The sequence below is a fragment of the Calidris pugnax genome, unplaced genomic scaffold, assembly GCF_001431845.1.
Source record: "Calidris pugnax isolate Ruff unplaced genomic scaffold, ASM143184v1 scaffold8, whole genome shotgun sequence".
NCBI lineage: Eukaryota > Metazoa > Chordata > Aves > Charadriiformes > Scolopacidae > Calidris > Calidris pugnax.
In genome coordinates, this window is record NW_015090830.1 from 11,480,330 (window position 1) to 11,504,444 (window position 24,115).

Below are 24,115 nucleotides of genomic sequence, written 5' to 3' on the forward strand. Positions count from 1 at the left end.
GGTGTTGTCTTAGTTCTTTTGTCCCAGTGTTATAGGACAACTAGCACATCCACACTTTAAGACTACTTCAAATCAATGTTACTGGAACAGGATGATACTAACATTTTTGCTGTTTTGTCAAAACTTGCACCGTTTTTTTTTCTTCTTTTTCTCCTTTAACCTTTGGGCATAAATGGCAATGTCACTTGCAGTAAAAGCAGAGCTCTTTGACATAGCTGACATGACATTTACTTAATGCTAGATCAGCCTGGAAAGTGTAAAAAGGCTGGTATATCTGAGAAAGAAAGTGTGTGTGTGTGACTGTTGAGGAATATTATCCTATTCCCTGGATACTTGTTACAGAGTGTTAATGTCTGAATGTAAACAAGGGAACTTTTAAACACTGGAATTGCACAAAAATATAGCTTAAACTATTTCTGAGGATAAATTGCTCAAATGGATCATCCCCTATTGTTGTTTCTTTGGGGTTTTTTGGTTTGTTTTTTTTCCTTAAACTTATTAGTTCCCTCAAACTTTATAATTGGTTTAGATTTCAGATAAATTAAGTCAATTAGCTGTACATAGCTTTATTAGAATAATCATTAAAATTCATTATTTTTTAAACACAGCAAGTTATTATTTATTTAAGATTTGTCCACTATGTAGCTCAACTTGGCTGACATCAGCTGAGGCTTCAGTCAAACTATTCCAGGTAGGACTGCTGGTTCTATTAACAGACATTAACAAATAGGAATATAAAGAGAAGAGTGTGAAATGATATAACATAGGCAATCTGTAAATAACAACATTTTACACATTGTTTGAAAAACAGCAAAGCATACATTATGTGTGATAAAATATTCTTTTAAAATATGATTAAATTATTTTTATATATGTTCAAATGTGTTCTCGTGTCTACAGATGAATAACTAGTGAATGTGCTCAAGTATGCTTGGGAACAACAACAAATGAGTTTTCAGATCTGTCAAACTATTTTTATTGTTTCTCAACCTTCTTTTCATATGTTACACTTTATAACTGGAGTTAAGCAAGCTGGGTATGCTTGTTTTTGTGGGGATGTTGGGGGAGCAGCCTATATCAGAACAGAATACTAACTTTTCTAAAATTTTCCTTGAAGTGGGAATTTTAATAAAAAGTTCTTTGAAACAATCAGATATTATGTCTTAAAAACACAGTGCTTTTTCAGTTGTCAGAAGATACAAGAAATAAAATACTAAAATGCACTATAGCTTTTAATATACAAAATTAACATCTGAATGAAATATATTACCAAAAAAAAAATTAAGCTGGTTTAGTCTTTTTCTTGGAACAAAAGTCAACTGTTTATATCAATTATTTTTATTTTCTTTTTTAAATAGTGTTTACAAGCATTATCATCAGCTCCCAGGAAGGTGAGTTTGATTGATTTTCATCTTCAAGAATGTTTGTACAGAGATGTTTAATTTATTTTGGTCTTATTCAATGGCAGTCTCCTCATCTAGCTTTGGATAACCACTACGTGAAATTCTACATTTGATCAAATTTTCTAATCTCTCCGTAAAGGCAGTGAAGAGAAATACATTCCTCTTCAGTGCAATTAGTCTCATCCAAATACAGACTTGTTAATGAACATGGTAAATGTTCACCTTAAAGCCTATGTCTGTCTCTACTGATTTGTATTGAGTGTAGCTGTCCAGGTGTTGGTGAGGGTGGGAGAGGACAAAAGGGTGAGGGAGGAGGAGAGGGTAGCTGCTGGGATGGTCTCTGTGACAAGGGAAACGAGGGCAGCCAGCTGGCTCTAACACGGCCCCACCTCAGAGAACAGCTGAGCCCATCAGTGAAGATGGTGGTGTCCCACAGAAAGAGGGGCAATTTTTGAGAAAGGGCAAAACACTGCCTGCCAGTGAGAAGTGAGGGAAAAAGTGTAAGAAACAGCTATGAGCCCTGAGGGGAGAGCAGGAGGAGGAGGGGAGGAGGTGCTCCAAGCATAGGAGCAGAGGTTCCCCTGTGACCTCTGGAGAGACTCTGGTGGGACAGGGATTTCCCTGCAGCCTGTGGAAGTCCCCATGTTACAGTGGGTTTACCTTGAAGAGCTACAGCCCATGGAAAGGATCCACCCTGGAGCAGGGGAAAAGTGTGAAGATGAAGGAACAGCAGAGAGGAGCATGAACCAATCACAGACCCCCATTCCCCATCTCCCTGCAGAGGGCAGGATGAGGTAGAGGAGTTGGGGATGAAGGAGTGAAATTGAGCCTGGGAAAAAGGGTGGTGATATTATTTTAATTTACCTTTGTTTCTCACCGTCCAACTCTATTTTAATTAGTAATGAATTTAATTAATTTTCACCAACTTGTGTCAGTTTTGCCCATGATGATAATTGGTAAGGTATCACCCTGTCTTTCTCTCAACCCACAAGCTTTTCTGCCTTATTTTCTCCCCCTATCCTGTTGAGGAGAGGAAACAAGAAAGTGTCTGGGTTGGAGCCAGGCAGCCAGGCAGCTTGTCAACATGACAATAAGAGAAGTCTGGACAATCAACCCATATTTTAATGTCTGTGCTGTAGACCTCTGACAAGAGGTCAAAAGTGTATAGTCTTCTGAGTCCATTTTCCTATACCTGGCAGGACACAATCTTTATTTTATTTGGATTTCTTAATATTTTTTCTGAAATTCACCTGTCACTTGCTACCAATGGTATTTGAACTATAAGAGGAGATGTAAACTTAAAGAAATGCAGAGTTTGTTTCTTACCTGTGAGTTTATATGCCCTGTGAAGTAGTCTGTCTAAATAATTATCAATACAGTCTGAATCAGAATGAACTTTTGCTTTCACGATGTTCTTCTGTGATACAAATGTGGAGTGATGAAGCTTACACTCCAATTATGTTTTACAATGTTCACCAGGAAAACTTCATTGTAATTGTAATGTCAGATAATTTTCCAAGAACATAGTTCTGACTCAGAACAATGCTACCAGCTGCAGAAAGCCAGAACTCTGCCAAAACCTGTCACTTTTTGTTTGGTCACTGTTTCCAATGGAGTTATTCCTCATTTTATGACTGTTTAGGGTTTTCTTTTCTGAGATATGGCTTCTTGCAGTGTGATAGCTCAATGCAGTATCTGGACGTGTCAGCAGGCCCAGCACAGCCTCATGACTTTCCACGTTAGCTGTTATGAAATTGGTGTGAATGAGGATGTGAGCAAATATCTTTTTCTGGAGAGGTTAAAATGACACTGCCTGAGAATGGAAGGTTATGACCCTACAACTGGAGGTTAAGACAACTCCATTTCAGCTGGCTCACATGGCAATTTATTGGTGGCTACAGATCAAATTGGCTGGCTCTGCGCTGACTGGGAAAGGGCATACTCCTGTGTTCCAGCCTCTGCTCTCTCTTGCCGTAAGGGCAGTAATTTCCAACAGAAAGTGGTAACAAACAGTATGAAAGAGTAGCATCAGAAATAATTTTAGCCATTTTCTAAATGAACACATATCTGAACCCTTAGAAATCTTCTGTTAAAATCAGAAATGAAGCCTATAGCTCACTTTTCTTTTGCCAGTCTTTTTCTGTTACTTTCGAATTTCTTTTTCCTGCTTGCAGGATTAAAACCCCAAAAAATTTCTTCAGTTTCATTACAAAAGTTTTGTGCAGATCTAGCTAAAATCTTTGGTTTAGAACTGTAATGATTAATGTCCTGAGCCACAAACAGAGGAGATCTGAGCCAGAAAGAAAAGAGAGCAGAAAACTAAGAAACAAATGGAACACATAGAATTGAATACAATCCCTGGCCCCAAACATGCTGAAAGAGTCTTTTCACAATTTGATGTTTCATATTTCTTCTTCATTTCTTTCAACTTTAGAAACTGATAGCACTTCATTTTCCCATCAATAGCAAACTCTTCCCTCAGTATCTTGTATAATCTCATATATTAGTGGGTGAAAGAGGAGTTTGGTTTTCTTTTAATTTTTGCTCTGCTTTTTTTTTTTTCATGCTCTGCCTTTCACTTATAACAGATTGCTAGCTATCACAGAATCCTTTAGTGTGCTAAACTGGGGTTTGGAGGAAAGCATATTATTTCTGAATTAAAAATTCTAATTTTAGAATGCATCCTGTCATCGTATCTTGCTATAACAGATTGCTAGCTATCACAGAATCCTTTAGTGTGCTAAACTGGGGTTTGGAGGAAAGCATATTATTTCTGAATTAAAAATTCTAATTTTAGAATGCATCCTGTCATCGTATCTTGCCACATTTTAGCAGGAGTGTGGGAAAATAAATTGACTTACAATTGAGCTAGCTGTTCTGATAGATAAGTGCAAAAAAGTTCATATTGGCTGATACCTTGCTTGTTTTACAATCAGTGTGTTTACTGACTAATAAAATAGTCTCAAGAAACAAGCAAAACTCCAGGATATTGGATATATTAGTTGTAATACAAGCCAAGCAAAAGTCTCTGGTCTGAACATCTCAGTCATTAGTCAGATTAGACTGGATGCCAAAGGAAAAGATATAATGGCTGCAGGTTGCTTTCAGATTTGAGAAAGAAATTAGCTGCATTACCTCTGGGATGAAACCAAAAGGAAGAATTATGGAAAGAAGTAATGGCCCCCATCTGCTCCAGGTGTAAGTCATGCACATTACAGATATGCAATCGATACACAGGTATGTATTGAAACTGCTGGTGGAAAGGTTTATTTGTCTGTATAGATACTATTGGCTTTTTGGGTAGTGTGGGAATTTGCTGTAGGGGAATAAGAAATACTGCAGGAAGGACTAGTGAATATATTTATTTGGTATATTTATTAATAAAAATAAATTTAAATCAAGTCAATATATTTTTTTTATTTTAATGACATTTGAAAAAGCATGAATTTCTTTTAGGCAAATAATGGGTTTTTAATGTTCAAACAGGAACTAATTAAGCATGAGCTGATTAAAGCAGTCACCCTAAAAGGGCACAGACTGTCCACACACCTCTTTAACCTTTCCACTCCTCTTGCCTGAATTGCCAGACTATTAGTTGAGCTGAGCAGAGGTTGGTCTCAGTCCTGCTGATGCACCTCTATTTGATTAGGAGTATTTAAAAGAGATTGGCTTCTGCAGTTGGATGCAGACAGTATCGTTCTGGAAGGTCAGAGATTGTGGTTCCTGTAACTGTTCCAAATCAGGCTGAAATCATGTTTGATCAGTCTTCTCCTACCTCTGAGAAGAGTGCCCACCCACCAGGCAGCACAGTAAGCAAACAGCCAAGGAATAACTTTAAATATGCAACAGGAAAAGATTTAGCAAAAGACACCTCTGTGAAAATAACCTATTGATAGTAAATTTAATAGGATTAAAGAAATGCTAATCCTCCTATCTGGCACTAGGGGTGACCCATGGATGATGTTTCAAATCAAGAAGGGATTGTAGGAGAAGGCTGGTCAGAAGGAGGAACAAGGCTGCAAACCACTGAAGCATTATTGCAGAGAAAAATTGAAATCTGCCCAGAGCAAGTAGAAAAGGTTACAGAAAACAAGGTTCTTCATGTACATGGCCAGCAGGGTGTACCACAGCAATTTTTATTTGGCAGTTTTATTTTTATTTACATTTGCTAAGTAGACCTAAGTAAGTTTTGACAGCTAGATGGGGGTATATCAGAGTAGCCATAGTAATAAAGAAGTCACATGTATTGCATGTGAATTATTGCGTAAAGAAAAAGAGACTGAAGGAGAATGGAAGTAAACTCTGTGCATAATCTTTCATATTTGTACCTTGCTTTTTACAACATCCTGTTAGCAAAATTTGTAAATAGACATTGCAATACATTTCCAACTGTTTCTGTGGTCCCCAGGATGAAAAAAAAATAGCTTATAGACAGCAGAATAGAATAGATCGGCTACCTATATGATCAATTACAATACATTCTGTTTTGTAATTATGAAGAGGACTTATTTTCCCTAGCTTGCCATGTTGCTTGAATGATTTGTTTCCAATACACTGAATTGACTTCCAATACCTTTCCCATGTGAATTAATTGGAAACATGAAATAATGACAGTAGTGTTTGCTTCCTTAGCTGTTTTGCTGCTTTACTTGTGTACACTTTTATTGTATTTATTTATTAAGGCAGAGAAAGTTCAGAAAGAGGAAGACGACTTCAGAACAAAATCAAGTAGGGAGACGGAGAAATGAAGGAAGATGGTCAAGGGCTCATGCTAAGGTAGAGAGAAAGAAAAGGAAAGATATTAGTGTTATGATAGGGTGATTGCATATATAAGGTAAGGTCTTTCAGGACTATGTGTACACCATTCTGAAGCAGCAGTCCACAGAGCTTAAGCACAGCCCACTCTGCCTCCTTTCTGTCATTTTTCTGCACAATTACCGTGCAGCCGAGAGCTGGACTTCCCCCACACTGCATGCAGGCAGGCAGTCCAGCTAGCACCATGGCATGCGAGTCCACCTGGCATGGGTTATATTTCTGCTTTTTTCTTATCTTTCTAACATCTTCAGGAGCATATCTTAGTGTTGTAGTGTCTCAGCAGTAGCACATTAGGAGGATATTAGTTGCTACTGACAGTTTACTCCCTCTTATAGAATCACAGAATGGTTTGGGTTGGAAGGCACCTTAAAGATCATCGAGTTCCAACCCCCCTGCCATGGGCAGGGACACCTCCCACTAGAGCAGGTTGCTCAAAGCCTACAATTCTTCAGGAATTGCAGCTTATTCTAAGTGGACCACAATAACATTGTTTCTTCTTCTGCTTTACATCTTTTTCTTGCAATCAAACTCTAAACACTGATAAGTGGCCATAGCAAAGCTGGGATAGGCAGAAAGATTTTGGTTTTCTAATTTTTTTCATGTGGAAAACAACAAATACATTTCTATTGACTAAGTTGGTAGTATTTTTATAGAATTTTATTTTGTAGAACATTCTGAAATAGATAAATGAGTTACACATTTATTATTCACACAAATATATTCATAAAGCGAGTGGTATTGGATTTATAATTTCTTCAGCGTAAAAAATAGGCAAAGATTATTAAGTAGTGCAGGTCAGTGAGAAGAATGCAATTATTAATGATATTTCTTTTTTTTTCCTTTCTTTTATTCCCCCCACTACTTTTCTACCATACCCAGGACCACAATCTGATTGGATTTTTCTTGTATGTATTTTTACACTGTTAGGGATCTAGTCTTATATGAATATTTGATTTTGTTCTCAACAGCTGCAGCATGTGCTCTCATTTGAGAAAGGGTTACGTGTAAAGATCAAATGTGTTACGTATGTGGTGTCCATAAGGGAGATTTCTGCAACTGCCTGGTCTCCATTTCTATTGTTTCCATATATTGATAAAGAAACGTAGACTATGTTCTTCAAAATTTATTTGAATTTCAGAATTCTATAGTTATGCAGTTTCTCTCCATTTGTTCAGTTCCCTCACAGAGGCATTATGTCCTGCGGAAATAATAACATGTAATTAGAGATTGCCATGTGGAGTATAAAAAATGTCATAATTGCATGGATCACTTCACTGTTGTCATTTCCTGCAATCTGAGGACTTTGTTATTTTACTATTTTTAAAAAATATTTTTAATACTTTTTTTTTCTGATAAAAAAAGAAAGAAGCATTAAAAAAACCCAAATGCATTAGGAAATGTGATTCAATAAAAGCCCTAGAATATCTGTCTCAGTCCAGACATGTAATATCTTCACTCATGTCTTTAAAGGCCAATTGAATAAGACAATGCTCTATCATGAGCCTGTGTCTCTGAATAAAAGTTTTGATCAAAATATGACTGCAGAAGCTGTTTCTCCTTTCTTTTGGGAAATTAACCTATTTTTCTTTTCTGAATACAAAATAAATATCTTAAATGTTTTGGGTAAAGCTGCATATATTTTAGTTTGGATATACTACTGCACCATGGCATGGGAGATGCAATCCAGATACTTCACAGCCTGTCTTTATTAGCAGCACAGAAGCCCAAGCTTGACTTATCTGAGAGGTGAAAACTTGGCCCAATCTAAATCACCATAGTCTGGAGCAGAAACTACTTTTTGTGGGCATTGCCTGAGAGGCAATATGCCTCTACTTCTTATTACAAATTAACCTCTGTAACACTTTAATTTTCCTGGCATGCATGCCTCCAACACAAACACAAGTTAGTCAGGAATATGCTGTGCAGCCCTAGCATGAAAATAAAGAGCTCTTTGTATTACCTCCATCACTGTGTTAACTGGGAAAAGACAGCATCTGCTTCTAAGCTCTCATTAACTGCATTTGCACTTGCGCTCTGTATTTTTGTGTATAGAGAAATGATAGGTGGCCTGTAATTGCAACCTGCTCAGAGCAGCAAGTCAAACGGTAAGGTCAAACCTCTCATTTTTCTTTTGTTGTGGCCATCCTCAGGGTAAATAGCAGAGAGGATTCCCATTGCTTTGTCAATTTTCTTGCCGCCTGCCAGCCCAACTGCTGCAGCAGCGCAGAGAGAGAGACTGATGGATTGGGTTTGCATGGCAAGGTTTGGGTAGCTGGGAGCCGGGGGGGAGAGTGTAGGGGATATGGTGTGGGGGGGGGTGTATTGGGGTGTCTTCTGCAAGAAGCTGCTATAAGTTTCCCCTATGTCCAACAGAGTCATCCACTTCCAAGATGAACATGCCATTTGCCAAAGCCAAGACCATCAGTGACAAAGAAAAACAGCACAACAACCTGCAGCAGCCAGAAGAGAGGAGTGACAATATGAGAGACATAACAACTCTTCAGACACTAAGGTCAGTGAAGAAGGAGGGGGAGGTGATGCTCCAGGTGCCAGAGCAGAGATTCCCCTGCAGCCCATGGGGAAGATCACGGTGAGGCAGGCTGTCCCGCTGCAGCCCATGAAGGCCCACAGTGGAGCAGATATCCACCTGCAGCCTGTGGAGGAACCCACGTCAGAGCAGATGGCTGCTCGAAGGAGGCCGTGACCCCATGGACACTCCACGCTGAACCAGGTTCCTGGCAGGACCTGTGACCCCATGAAGAGAGGAGCTCATGCTGAAGCAGGTGCCCGTGGGGGACCCATGTGGAGCATTCTGTTCCTGAAGGACTACACCCCATGGATGGGATCCATGCTGGAGCAGTTTCTAAGGAGCTGCAGCTCAAGGGAAGGACTCATGTTGAAGAAGTTTTGTAGAGAACTGTCTCCTGAAGGATGGACCCCACACTGGATCAGGAGAAGAGTGTGAGGAGTCCTCCACCTGAGGAGGAAGGAGCAACAGAAATAACATGTGATAAACTGACTGCAACCCCCGTTTCCCAGGGGAAATCCTCCCACAGGGGAAGACATATTAAGAGTGAAGTTAAGTGGGGAGAAGGGAGGGGTGGTGGGGAAGGTGTTTTAAGATTTAGTTTTTATTTTCTCGTTATCCTGTTCTGATTTTGATTGGTAATAAATTACACTAATTTCCCCAAGTAGAGTCTGTTCTGCCTGTGACGGTAATTGCTGAGTGATCTCTTCCTGTTCTTATCTTGACCCACAAGCCTTTCGTTATATTTTCTCTCCCTTGTTCAGCTGAGGAGGAGAGCGATAGAGGAGCTTTGGTGGGCACCGGGTGAGTACTTCACAGGAAACAAGCAGCAAACTACACTATTCAACAGCTCATTCAGTACTCGCTGCTTACTAGAAAATTACAGTGATGACTGATATTAAAAGCCCTGATATTCAGTGTATTTCATATTTATTCTTTTATGTAATCACAGGTCTCCTCTCCTGGTGATGCCAGCAGGCAGGAGGTGAGTAGAAGACATATAAAATGCCGTGGTCTGAAGTGGTGTCCTATTAACCCTTTCTCAGCCTAGCCTTTTGGTCATTCACAATGGCAGAATATTAAGTGAAAACACTTAGTCAAATAAAAAAACAAACCTAAAAAAGCCCTAAATTCTTCTTTTTCAAACTCAAACAGGGGTAACAGTTACTGTCGGCGCAGTACCTCTATAATAATAAAAAAGAAAATTATACACAATATAAGAACAGGCTGAAGATTTCTTAGAAGGCAAGGAGTCTTGGTCTAAATTATTGCCTTTTCTCACCTTAGGTCTAGGTGCATTTTAGGAGGCAGAGTTGAGAGTTAGGTGTGCTGACAGTTGGAATAGCAGACAGCAGAAGAGCAGTGTCTTCTGTCATGGGCAAGGCCATGCTGTGGTTAGAATGTAGCATAAAGACACCTTTTAGCAGGTAGGTCAGAGAAGGTTTCTGTCAGAGGAATTCAAAGCAAAAGTGGTTTTTAAGCTCCCTAGACTGTATATTTTTTCCCTTTGGGGGAGATTTTCAGAGATATTGCAGGCTCGGGTAGATTATTGGTTCACCATCGCAGTTTCTCAAAGTGTTTGTGATTGACTGCTGCATTGGTTAAAGGAAGGACTTCCGGTCTCAGAAACCAGAATTTAACCAGTTTGAGTCAAAAGCTTGTTGCCAACACGTCATTTTCTGACCCCATGCTCAAACCAAATTTGTATTATATATTACTGTTAAAAAGACATGACATAATTTCACAGTGAAAGTTTTGTTGCACTAATATATACCTGCTGAGGAATATATACTTGTACTTGACGCTTTATGGTTTTTTGTGCCTGCTTGATGTCACCATATGGGATTTTAAGTACAATGGCTAGAGAGATGTTTCAAAATTTCACAATAAAATATTTCTGTGATTAAATTCCATACATTCCCTATGTTAGATTAAAAAGTGACTTCTGATTATAAATCTTCAAAAATCAGAGTTCATAATAAAATGCTGACAGCTATCAGAGAAATAACACTTTAAGTGAAATAATGAAAATACTGCACTAAGCACATGCAGACCAAGTGTGGGAGGAGAAAGATCTATCAATGCCTGACCCTATAATATAAATGACCTTTCCATAGAAAACATCCAAGACTAAAAAATTAATCTTTGCTTAGTATTCCATAAGAAGCAGAATGTAGACCAAATTCAGACTAAATTAGCACTAGAACTGTCTACTTAGTCCCAACCTTTATATATGACAGCATCCTTGTAATTAATGTGTTCGTATTTTTTCACCTGCCTTTCATTTTCTCTCCAAACTCCTGTATGATTCCTTAGATTTAAATTATGAAAAGAGGTTAAAGTTGGAATGTAAATTTGAGTAGCACATAAAACTTCAAAATATAGACATCAATATGAAATTTAATAGTAAGGCTGGCAGTATTGGACTTTTAGAAATTACACAATTTTTTCTATTTTGTTCTTATTTAATATTTTTCCAAATGGTTTTGACATGTTAGGAATTAAAAAAAAAAGATTGAGAATATCAAATTTGGACAAATATCAGTGATAGATAAAGTACTAGCAGTTGCAAAAATCTTCCTATTCATAAGTAAATACCAATAGCAAAATTATTACATGAGTATGTGTGCTTGCTTGTATATATCCAAATGAAGGTATGTATTGATTTTGATGGTTTTGGATCAAGCCTTATATAGGATTACAGTAAGTTGCAAGTTTAATGAAGTCACAGATTGTAAAATTAAAAGATTGCTCAAGGAAATGTATTGTAAGAAAATTTTGGCTACAATTTTTAACATCACTGGAAAATTAACATATAAATTAATAACAAAGCTACTGCCAGAAGCGCTCATGAGGGCAGCTTGTTGGATTAGGCAGTAACACATAATTAGACATAGCTATTACCAAGTATATCTAGATTCAGCAGCACCTGAGAGGAATGGGAGCTTGTTTGCCCTCCTCATCTAGTATTCTTTAAAACCAAAGTCAAGTTCTATGTGTAAAGCGTGGTTGTATTTAATGTAGAGCTGCAGGCTTTGCTAAGAACTGATATGTATACTGAAGGAAGAAATGATGGCTTTACAGTTAAAAACATCTGTTCAGAACCCAAACCTGAAATTGGTGATGCTTGGAAACCACTGAGCAAAATGAAGATCTAAAGTCAGATTCTGCATATTTCAAACATCAGGAGAATTCGGATTCTGAGTTTTGGATAAGGTCCATCTGCAAATGACTATGAAATATATTTTTCTTCCCTGAGTTATTTATGTTGTCTTCAGATGAGAAAAGTAGCATGCACTACAACTTTCAGCATTATAAATATACATCAGAAGACATCCAGCCTCTATATACTGTAGCTACTGTGAGGCACCCCACTATTCAAGAGTCCTGAGATTTGTCTCCATATATATGTCCATGGAGACTGGTCATATATAACACCAGAGAGGTCAGAGGTCTGAAGCAAAGAAGGGATGTAGATGGAGATGCAGAAGAAAACATTCTTGTAAAAGCCACTAGGTACTTCTGCTTCTCACCTCCAATGATCAATTGCTTATCAAAAAATGAAACCAAACTCACAGGAAAGATGAAGTAGAAGACTCACTTAAGTAGCTCAGGCAAGCACCAAAGGTTTTGTGCTCCTGGTAAAGTGAGATTTCAGTTCTCAGCTTTCTTTGTTTAAGGTGGAGACTTAAACCTGAATTTTCCCAGTAGAAGTTAACCAGGTAGGCCAGGATTTTCTGAAGAATAAACCAGATCCTCATTGTAGAAGCAAGCTACCCAAACCCCTGATCAGCAACTACTTTGAGATCACAATAGGATATAACCTCTTCAGCTGTTGCAGTTGATGATTGCTACTTAGTTCATAAGTTGATTCATTGGCAATATGTATGTGGATAAAGTTTCAAAGTGAAGAGCACATACTGAAAAAGAAAAATCATTTACATTGAATCAAATATAAATGCTAATGCAGTAGTCAAAATTGCAAAACCGACTCAGTCCCATCTTCCATTTGGTGCTTGAAATTAACTGTAATGATGGCTTACTGCAAAAGAAACATATCCAATGTAAAATTAGATTACCTTTTTTGTTTTGTTTTCCTCTAGCAGATTACTGTAGATTTACAGTGATGCCTTAGAAATAAAAACAAACAAAAACCCCAAACCCATTTGATTTAGTTGAGACTGATCACTTCAGGACTTGGAGATCACTTCATTTGCCCTCTTTTTTATAGATGCATTTTTTTAAGACAAGATTGTGGTGTCTTCATGGAACATTAACATATTACTTAGACTACAGTTGCTGATGTAGTCTTTCAATTTATTATAATATTTTTTCCCTTACACAACAGGTGTAGAATACATGAGTTTTGGGTTGTTTTTTTCAGTCTTCTCCCTCTTTCTCACTCTCCAAATAGACAATCTTTTAAGTACATGAAGCGCATGAAGATTTGTAGTTTGTCCTGACTCTCCAAATGTGAAAATAAGCAATGTTTCAACTTTCTTATTACCATTACATGAGATTTACCTAATACCTGGACTACATGAAGCAGTTTTGTTGAAATAAGTACCTCCCCTTTTTCTTTCATTCACCCACTCTGAGATGGCTTTTGACCTGTCAAGGTCTTTTGCTGGATAAATTACTAATAAGGGGAGGAGGGGGATGGAGTGACTGCCACAAGCTTTACTGATTTAATGAGCATGTTAATCTAAGTCAGCACTACTCTGAACAGGTTCTGCAGTCCCAATGTCATAAAGACATTTTATGATGGGTTACCAGTTCATAGTCCTTGATTACTGATATAACATGTTCCAGTGAATACATACCTTAAGCAAGCCAGATAGCTCTGAAGGCTCAGAAGAGGACGGCCTCACACTCAAACTTTGCCCTACAAGCTTTGTAGATACAAATTCCTGGAGCACTTGAGTCTGGGAACTGAAGCCTGAATTCCAGTAAAGCTAACAAGGGTGATACATAAATGCATATTTGTGAAAATGGAGTTCTGAAATAATGTACCTAATAATAATGTAGTTAATGTATCTACTGGTATTTTGCTGGTGGAGAGAAATGGATGCCCTGGTTATAAGTCTAATGATCTAATTGTAGTATCTCACCTACCCTACTGGATCTTAAGCAGTTGGAAGAACCGATAACCTGTTACTGAGCATCTGTGCAAACCAAGTTCTTCATCCTGTTGGCAATCTCTTTGCATTAACTTAATATGTGCAGTAATTACCTATTAATAATTTTAATCATGGCTATTGATCTGAATGAAGACAATGCAAATGTTGAAGAAACGCATGAACAAACTAGAGATGTCACAGGCCTGGAAAAAACAAAGGAGTTAGTTCTTGGGAAACTGGACAAAGGAGAGAGGCCAGCACACTAATTCTCAGTATGCAAGGGACTGTACAAAGATGGAGAAATATCTCTCCTACCTTGTCAGCAGGAAGGACAAAAGAGCCTGTGTGTTATAGTTCACAATTCCTAACAGAAGAGCCTTCGAGCACTGACATCCATCAAGATTTGGAATCTGCATCAGTGGAAATTTTTAAGAATAGACAAAAATTATTAGGATTGTTCAGGATATGTAGGGAGAAACAGGTGAAATATCCATTTCGGAAATTTCCATCCAGCTATGTATTCTATATAGATCTTGGCTGATGGTTAAAACTTTTCCTCCCTGAAGCTTTTCTAGCACACAGAGTCAATGTGGAGCAATTGCTGGGAGCTACTCTGTGTACAATGAACATTTTTCTCTGACTCTGTTTTCTCACCCTGACTTCTATTTATTCTTGGACTAGAGAATAGATGGGGAGCAATGAGTGCTCATGGAAGTAATTTCTGTCAGGAGGAACATCCTTCTTTTTCCTGTTAACTTGTATCAGACTTCTATTTATTTTTAACATCAGACCTAAACAGTCCAGAGAAACACAGTTCTAAAAATCATCTAATTTTAAAGTGTAGCTTCTTGGCCAAATGCTTTTACTGTACTGGCATGCACCTGCCAGACAATACCTGCAGCAGAATTGGAATCATATGATTAATGGATACAGCTCCAAGTTCCTTCTGGAGGATTGGGATGCAGGGCTCTGGTCATTTGTGATTTATTTACTCTTAGTACTGTGACTAGCATAGCAAGAGCTGAGAATGTACTAAAACACTAAGACTCTTGAAACCTTATTTTAAATAAGTAGACCTTGTCCATTCCTCCACCATGCCACAACAGAGTTAAAGAAGCAATGCATGTATGATAAAGATCATGAACCATGAAAAAAAAATCTGCTGACAAGGAACAGCAACTTCTCTGAAAACTGTTGCAATGGTTTTTCATCATTTTTGAGATAAATTTTTGGGTGGTATTTTCCTTATGGAGAAATGGGGAGATTAAAGATTTAATTTAATCCTTTCAGATGACAATTCACTTTTCATTTCCCATTGAAAATAACTGTATTTGGTTTTTCTGCATGTGATTGTAGAAGGCTTTAATATTCACAGCTATGACAGTTCTTGAGCCTTATGTTTTTCTGTCCTGTAGGGGATATGTTTTTTTTCATGATACATTCTATGGAGTAATACGGTTTTCTTATTAGAAAGAAAAAAGTAGTGAAAAGCTTATGTTAAGTGAATAGCTTATGTCTCCTGTACATATAAATCTGTGAGGTCGTTACATATATTTCCACACTTTTTTTTTAAACGTCTTTTTCCCCAAGTACTTGCCATTTCCACAGCCAGTGATAGAATTATACTATACATAGTCATATATCTCCAATTTTACATTCTTATAAGGAAAATGACCTGCAGTTCCCTGTAGGTATCACTAATACATATCTCTGTATCCAGAAAGAGAGGCTTATATATCCTCAAAGATTTGTTTCACAACACCATTGTTTAAAAGCCAACTGCTGCTCTCCTCTACTTTCCCCCTTCACCCCTTATAGAGAAATGGTGTTGATTGGAAATGGAAAGTTCCTACTAGAAAAAGGTATTTCCTGACACATTAATTTGTTTATAAAATTTGTTTTGTCGTTGTATGTTCACCATTTGAACTGCTCAAAAAAAGACTTAAAAGCTTTGGGAGGATGTAGAGTAGGTGGGATGGAAAATAAGACAGTAAATTCTGCCATATATCTTAGTTTGAGCTCTGGAGTAAAGGCCGATATAGCTCTGAAGTGCCAAGCAGTACAGTGGTGAGGAAGAACTATTAGCAATGAAGAAATGCGACGAAGCAGTGGCAGGTGTTGGGAGGAAAAGGAGAAAGGGAAGGAAATGGTGTGAAACTTATTTTTGTTTATGTTGGGAATCTTGGCACTAATGTTTTCTCTGCCCTTTTCCAAGGCAAGACTAAGTACAGGTAAGCATTCCTAGGAAACTGGGGTTTTTTTGGTTTGGTTGCTACTGTTTTGTCAATATATATGTACCTATACATAAATAGATACAGACAAACTTACAATGCAATGCAAAAAAATGTCACTCCTAGTAGCCAGTAAATGCATGAAAGGAGGGGCATAATGCATGTTCACTTCTAACTGTAAGTCATGTGAGCTAGAAGATACATTTCTAGTGTTTTAAGATGAAAACATGTCATCCAAACATATTATAAAATGCTCTTGACATTTAAGTTTGGATGTGTTAGTAGGTAGACAGCATGAGTCATATCTGTCAGATTTTTCAGTGTAGCTGTATCAATTCTTGCCATAGCTTTCTGCTACTGATCTACAAATTCATCCTTCAGGGGACTTAAGATCCATCTCAGCATTTTGTCTTTTTTACATCTTTATCATAAATACCATCATGCTCAGGGATCAAATACAATCTCTCCTGCAATGCATGAAAGTTAAGATATTCATCACAAATGGTGTGCTGAAAATAAACCTGAATTACAGTGAAAAAAAGCCATTCAAGCTACAATTTACACTTAAAACACATAGGTACCATATTGCAGACTCGTAATCAAGCATTAAAATGAACTTTGATGGAGAAAGATTTCCTTGGACCACGGGTTATTGCTAACATAAGGGGTACAGATTCTTAAGTAGTGTATATTACCTTCGTTAAAATCCATGAAGCTATGATAATTTTCTTCAGCTGAGTAGTTAATCTCTCCTATTGCCATGGAGAGATTTAAAGCAAGACCCTCATGGAATAAAAGCTTGGACATCTAGCAAAGAAGCATTGCAGTTGTCTGAGCCAGTGAAAGCTGCATTATGCTTCTCTACGGATGTGAATTTTCTGCTTATATTTGCTGAATAGAGTTAAACCCCTATTATCTAGCTGACTCAAGAGTCCTTTGAAAAATTCAGGCAATTACAGTTCATTGTAAGCAAAATATGTTTCTGTTTGAGTTTTGAAATGGGAGAGGAACAATATGTCCAAATTTTGAGCAATCTGACTTCTGGATAACCAAAGCTAAAATAATTGAGATTAGCATGTGTATCCTACTTGTGTTTTGTCTGCTTGCTTGTTTGTTTGTTTTTAAAAAGCTCTGCACTGCATTGTTTCTCTCATCTTTTGGATTGTTGATTAATAAGGCACCAGTCATGATTTGCCAGTTCTCTGTTCCCTTGTGACAGGACAACAGAGTATTGCATCCTCCTTACTACATTTCCCTCATTGGCAATCTGCTTTAAACAGTCAAAAAATCACAGACCAATCTGGTATCATTTGGAGGTAAAAGGGAGTGAAGGATAGAAATAGATTATTTAATTTTTCTGCTGGCATTTTTAATATGAATGGTGTAGCATCTCTACATATGAAAAAATGTATTGTTTCATATTGTACTCTGGTATCAGTTTTTCCAAGGCAACTGTTTTCAACAGTTATTGCTAAAAGAGTTGGAACTTATACAAAAATTTTATAACTGTATTTTTTTATGTAATTTTCTGCTACATTTAAATTTTGCAATGGCTTTTAATTTGCTTAATTGGATAAAATTTCACCTGAAAACCTCAGTGTTTTCAGCAAATTGTACTTTCAATTGCCTCTTTTTCTACTAGGAAGCTACAATGTAAGAATATATTTTGTTGAAAACTAATCACATTTGTTTAGAATTATGAATGGATGAAGCTTCCTTGCAGGCAAAAAGAAATAATTTTAACTAGTTCTGAGAAATGCAAAATATACTGCTGTTTCAACTCTAAGTACATGCATAAATATGTATCTTTATGTACACACAGAGAACGATTTTACCTCGACACAAGCCTTGGAGTTCTCATGTCTGAGTCTGCACCTTCCAAACTCAAGAGGAACCAATCTCATCTATATGGATCCCGCCTTCATCCTTCCTGCCTTCTTCAGTATCTGTGCCAGTGGGGGCACATGGTAACTATTTTCAGAGCAGGTGTGAGGAAATGAGGCAGGTTGGCTAGCAGCCAAATGCTTGTCAGAGGTGCCTAAATCACAGGCAACAACCATGACTTTCTGGGTTGCACCATCTGCTCTCTGATGTTGCCTTCTGCTGTAAATTCCCAGAGAAAGCACCCAAAAGCCCTCCTGACCTTGCTGAAAGCAGCACCCTCCTGGTTCCTGAATGCAGGAAAAGGTTTTTCTTTCATTGTCCACAGTCACCACAAGGTCCTGCCTCCAGAATTACCTCTTTTCCTCTCACCTTGAGCCTCCCACAGTAAGTATTTTAAAGTAACTGTTTTCATAAAATGTCCTGAGGTTTATCTTCACTTGGTCTTCTGCAGTGATGCTTTGCAGAGTAATCTCAGATGACAATTAGTAGAATTAAATACTGTGAAACACACCAAAATGCAGAAGACAGATGTCAAGCAGGATTGGAGCAATCACCTCTGCTCTTCCACCTCAAAAGTCTTTTTTGTTGTTGTTTAATCACCTTAATCTTCCTTAGTTTTTCTTACAGGATGTAAAGCCTTTGATTAGAATAGTGACATTCGTGGACAACAGAGAACTAGGACAGGAAGCAGGCAGAGTGTGAAATAGTCAAGGTCTTGTCAGTGCTAATACATTTAAAGACACCTCCATCCCCACCTCTGATCAGTGGAAACCACAAGGTTTCTTCTGAAAAGAAAACGTAAGAATTAATGAAAAACATGCTTTGTAAAATTTGTATTTTTTGTTCTTAAGCCTACCATTTCACTTACTGCACGCTTACTGGAGCTAGCACATGTAAAACTTTTATTTCAATTAATAAACCTATCACAAGGACATAAAAGATTGCTGGTCAGGGAAAGGCCACATGCCTCAGTAAGACTGTGTCCTTTAGATTTATTTTAACCTCACCTCTCTGCTTTGTAACTATATCATTTAACCCCTTTGTCTATAAAAATGTCTTTGCTGGCTCTTAAACACATTTATTCTGTTTGCCATCTTATTTCATATGTTGCCAAGTAACAAAGACCACTGAAGCTAAGTAGGTCACCTCAAAGTCTTCCCTTTTCCAAAGAGAATAAATTTAACCTCTTTTTTTTTCCTTTTTCTTTTTTTTCCCCCCATAAGAACAAATACTATGAAAATCCAAACCCTTCTTTGACTGCTTTCTCTTACATATTCTTCAGAGAAGTGATATCTTTAGGATGGAAATAAAATCAGATTTGATAAAAAAAAAAACCACAACAAAAAAACCCTAGCTCTTCCTTTGCCTGGAATATCTGTCTATCTGCCAGTTTTACCTTTTGTTTTTTCTATCTATCTGCTTATTTCATATTGTTGTTTTGGTTTGTGATCTTTTTCAGAAGCCTTTTGCTTTTCAGCTTTGATGGCTTTAGGGATTTTTTTTCCCAATAAACTTTAAATCATGGCCAGTGAATTACATGACAAATCATCAATAATATATATGGTCTCTGTTCAGGGTCATTGTTAATTTCAGAGTAAAAATGTAGAATTCTGTTTTTTAAATGCAATTATTGACATTGAGGAAAAAGGTATACATGAGACAAACAAGCTATTGCTCCTGCTTTGGCATTAGCCTGAGGAAAGAACTTTTAATAATTCTATAAAGTTTGGTTAAAATAGGAAGAAGAGAACGTGTGACCATCAACACTTATGATTCATCCTTTGCAAAGGTTCCTGGGATCACTAGTGCCAGCCCCTTCAATGATTGTGGCTGCCTGTGGGACCCTTTTTACCATGAGGAAAGAAGCCAGCTAGAGATTGCACGTATAGTAAGCAGCAAGTTGAATTAGTTATTCTGGAGGTGGCTGTTGTTCCACAGGAAGGGGTTCAAGGATGCAATAGAGGGAAGTGGCAGTCAGGAGGAAGATGGAAGAAGTAGTCTGGTGGTGTTAGTCCAATCACGACTGCCCACTCGTCTGGGGGTGTTAGTGAGGAGGCACTGGGTGGAAAGTGCAGAAACTCCAGCATGGCTACAGCACTCCTGTCCTGCTCCATGTGCTCAGCTTGACTGCTTCATGCCATGCCACAGTAATGAAGAGGCGCTGTATCCTGCACCCCTGCACTGAAGTTCAGAGACCTAAAGGGGCCATCCTACTCAGTATAGCTGAGTGGCATTGCTGTGAGGCCAACTTGTGTCACATTTTATCATCTCCTGCTCATTCTGTTCAGTGATCCTGGACTCGAGTCTGGATGGCACTATCATTCTATCTTTGAGAAAAAAAAAAAAAAAAAAAAAAAAAAAAAATTTCTTTGCTTGGTACTACTGATCTCAGTCTCCAAAAGCCTTTAGCAACACAGGATGGCTTACTTCACTGAAAAAGGGCTTCCCAAATTACCTATCCTCCTTAACTATTTAATGCTCTGGCATTTTGCTGGTCACTCTAATGACAGTGGGCAGTTGTTGTACATGGTACTTTTAAGCTCAGGTTTTGAAAAGTGTTTTTGCTGGTAATAGTTGAACTCAGAGTTATTCAAAGCCAGAAATCAAGTGGAAATAGAGCGGCTGTAAGAAAAAATCCTCTTTACTACCACTATCTATTTTCATATTTGTGGGAGTTTTTTCATGCTCTGGTACAATTAAAGCTATCATTAATCATTTAAACTAGAAATGTAGCTTAGTGAGTTAATTCATGTTAAGCCCCAAACTAGTTTCTTTGACTAATTTCTTTGACAACCTTCTCTCTACAACTACCTGAAAGGAGGTTGTAGCGAGATGAGGGTCAGTGTCTTCTCCCAAGTAGCAAATGATAGGACAAGAGTAAATGGCCTCAAGTTGCACCAGTGGAGGTTTAGAAAAAAATTCTTCACTGAAAGGGTTGTCAAGCATTGGAACAGGCTGCCCAGGGAAGTGTTTGAGTCACCATCCCTGGAGGTATTTCAAAGACTTGTATATGTGCTGCTTAGGGGCATGGTTTAGTGGTGGACTTGGCAGTGCTAGGTTAAGGGTTGGACTTGATCTTGAAGGTCTTTTCCAACCTAAATGATTATATGTTTTTGTGATTCTATGAATATAAAGAGGATGCCAAACATGGTGCTTATCAAATGAAAATGTGTTTTTACCACTGTACTGGTGAGGTTACAGTTTTTAGATTACTTTGAGAAATTCACAGTCATGGTAAGGAAAATGGAAAACGTCTCTAGTTTTTTCTACCTTTAAGTAAGTGAACAGGAGAATCCTATATTGGTGATGTGTGCTAATGGGAAAGACAGAAGCTTAAAAATATTAAGCATAAAAGATCTAGTACAAGTTCCAATAAATTGAAAGAAAAGTAATTTTTTAACTTGCTAGATTTCATACATCGGATTTTCTTTCTGCTGCTTCTTTTCTTGTCCCTCGAACTGATCAGAAAACACAGAACATAGTCAATTAAATCAGGGATAAAGTAAATCGCATATTCTTCATGTCCTGTGCTTTGCCCTCTTCCTTATATTGTTCTAATTCTCTGCTGGCCAAAGAATAAAAGTGAGGTGGTGACTAGCAAAAAGAACAAAATTGCTGGAGGATTCAGAGGCTTATGAAGTACCTGAAATTACAGTTAATTCTTTTTTTTTTAACTGACTAGATTTTAACTTGACAGTATCTCTTTAAATATATTTAGTTGTCTGGATATTTGAAGCCTAAGGTCTCAGTTGCTCAAGACTTTGTAATGTGACACTATAACATGTTTCTTTGGTATGCTAATTGTTTCCTTCCAGCTGTTACAAGAGCAGCTGTTGTACATTGTACACACAAAGCAGCAGCAAAGGTGCAGCCCTTCTCATTATCTTCTGCTGATGTTTCTACTACCTCCAGGCCTAAGGTCTATTTCTGAGACCCCAGTGGGACCTGCTAAAAATGGACACAAAAAGGACAGAAATTCAGGTAAGCATAAAAGCACCAGCTTTTCTGTGACACATGCCAAACCATCTGACAGTATGATACAACTTGCCTTTGGTATGAAGGGAAAAGAAGAAATTAATTATTTTAGATTTGTATTGTGCAACAAGCCCTCTCTGGCTATACATACAGGCTATTATAGAGGTGTAGTAGCTTCAGGCTGCCCTTGAGAGTGGTCTTCATGACAGCAATTCAAGCCGATTGACCCATACATTGCAATGCCATAGTCCTGCACAGTCCTATATTTCACCTGGAAGATCTGTTGCATTCACACTGCACACCAGCTAAGATAATGCTATAGATGGCCAGTATCCCACCTGTCTCTGTTGTGGGCCAGGGCAGTTCCTTCTCACATTCATGCCACAACACAGTAACCCTAGCAGCCTGTGTCTCTGTTACAGCTCAACTCTCAGCAATTTTGCTGCTGCGTTCACTTAGCTCACATTTTGTGACACAAGGTAAGTGAAAAGAAGGCTCATGAAGCTGGCCCAAGGATTCAACAGTTTTCCCAGCTCGGGAGCCACAGTTGGTGAGACCACTCTTGTGATTTCCTCATGCCCACAAAGCATCCGTAGATTCACCACTAGGACTATGGCACATTACTGTTGCAACCCATCTAGTTCTCCTGGTCATTATTGACAGTATGACACAGACACTACTATTTGATATAGATGAAAATAGCTTCTCTATAAAGTGAGACAGCTTCATGTTTACTAAGGGTAAGAATCCACAATGCTTAATCATGGAATCATGTGAGCCTTTAGAAGACTGAAAAAAGAGGTGTGTGTAGTTAACTTGAGAAGAAAGAATGAACACTCATGACAATTTATGGCCGTGCCATAAATTTAGAGACAATTTGTGTCTCTAAAGTATACCAGTAGAATGGATCTAATAATATCCATCCTGGGAGAGAAAAAAATAATTGGGACCCAATCTTCTGACAAAGGCAGTAACACTATTGGTGTTATTGTGGATCAATCATTGCCTAGGAGGCAACTGTTAATGTGTCTGAAAGCATCTCAGTCATAGTGTGATGGGGTCCATCCCAATCTTCTGGTAGAACAGCTGACTTAGTTGTGCTGAAGAGAGGCAGTATATGATTGTTCTGGAAGGCACCACACTGCTTTCAGTACAAGTCAGCATTGATATATGTAGAGACAACCATGTGGCACGGCTCAAATGTCCATACAGGCACACCAACCTTTGCAGCTTACCAAAACCTAGGTAAAGTATTTGCAAGCTTGGCTTCCCATTGAACTTTCAAACAGTTTATGTTCTTGGAAAATATTGGTCTTAGGTTTCTGTCTTCTTTGTGGGTTGGGACAGTAATAATTTTTAGAAAATATATTTCATAACCTCAAGGATTCACCACAGGCACTGCATGGACATGAGTTCAGCAAGTAGCCAAACACATGAAGAATGGACCACTCAAGGATGGTGGTTGTTTATTTTTTAAAACCTCCTCTTTCACAATTGACAGAACTACTCTTGCTTTCCAACACCAGTGAAATTTAATAGACAGATTTGTCTATATCCAGGCTTGAATACACTCTTGAAGGTATAGGCTATTTTAGATAAAGGCTATTTTATGAGGCTACTTTAGATAAAGGTGTTGAGAAAATGAATTCCACAGTACACACTGTAACATGAGTTCCTTCATGTTTTCAATTCGTGTCACAGGACACATCTCAAATTATCACAATAACAGTTCATATAACCGTTTTAGTGGGCATGCAATGATACAATGGAACACAGACATGGTGATATTCCACTTTGGTAAAATTAAACCCTTAAATTGATATCCATGATTAACAGTTGCTATTTGTCTAAATAGAATCTTTCATTCCCAGATCTGAAAGCCTTTCAACAGCACAAGTTAGTCAGGAATATGCTGTGCAGCCCTAGCATGAAAATAAAGAGCTCTTTGTATTACCTCCATCACTGTGTTAACTGGGAAAAGACAGCATCTGCTTCTAAGCTCTCATTAACTGCATTTGCACTTGCGCTCTGTATTTTTGTGTATAGAGAAATGATAGGTGGCCTGTAATTGCAACCTGCTCAGAGCAGCAAGTCAAACGGTAAGGTCAAACCTCTCATTTTTCTTTTGTTGTGGCCATCCTCAGGGTAAATAGCAGAGAG

The 24,115-nt window shown here is 38.0% G+C and overlaps 1 long non-coding RNA gene across 1 annotated transcript; it reads left to right on the top strand.

Moving 5' to 3' along the window:
- Window positions 1–625: 625 nt before the first annotated feature.
- LOC106887524 lies at window positions 626–9,363 on the top strand. The gene is made up of 3 exons (XR_001411915.1): window positions 626–691; window positions 1,359–1,391; window positions 8,592–9,363. It is a non-coding gene; the product is annotated as an uncharacterized LOC106887524 (long non-coding RNA).
- Window positions 9,364–24,115: the final 14,752 nt, after the last annotated feature.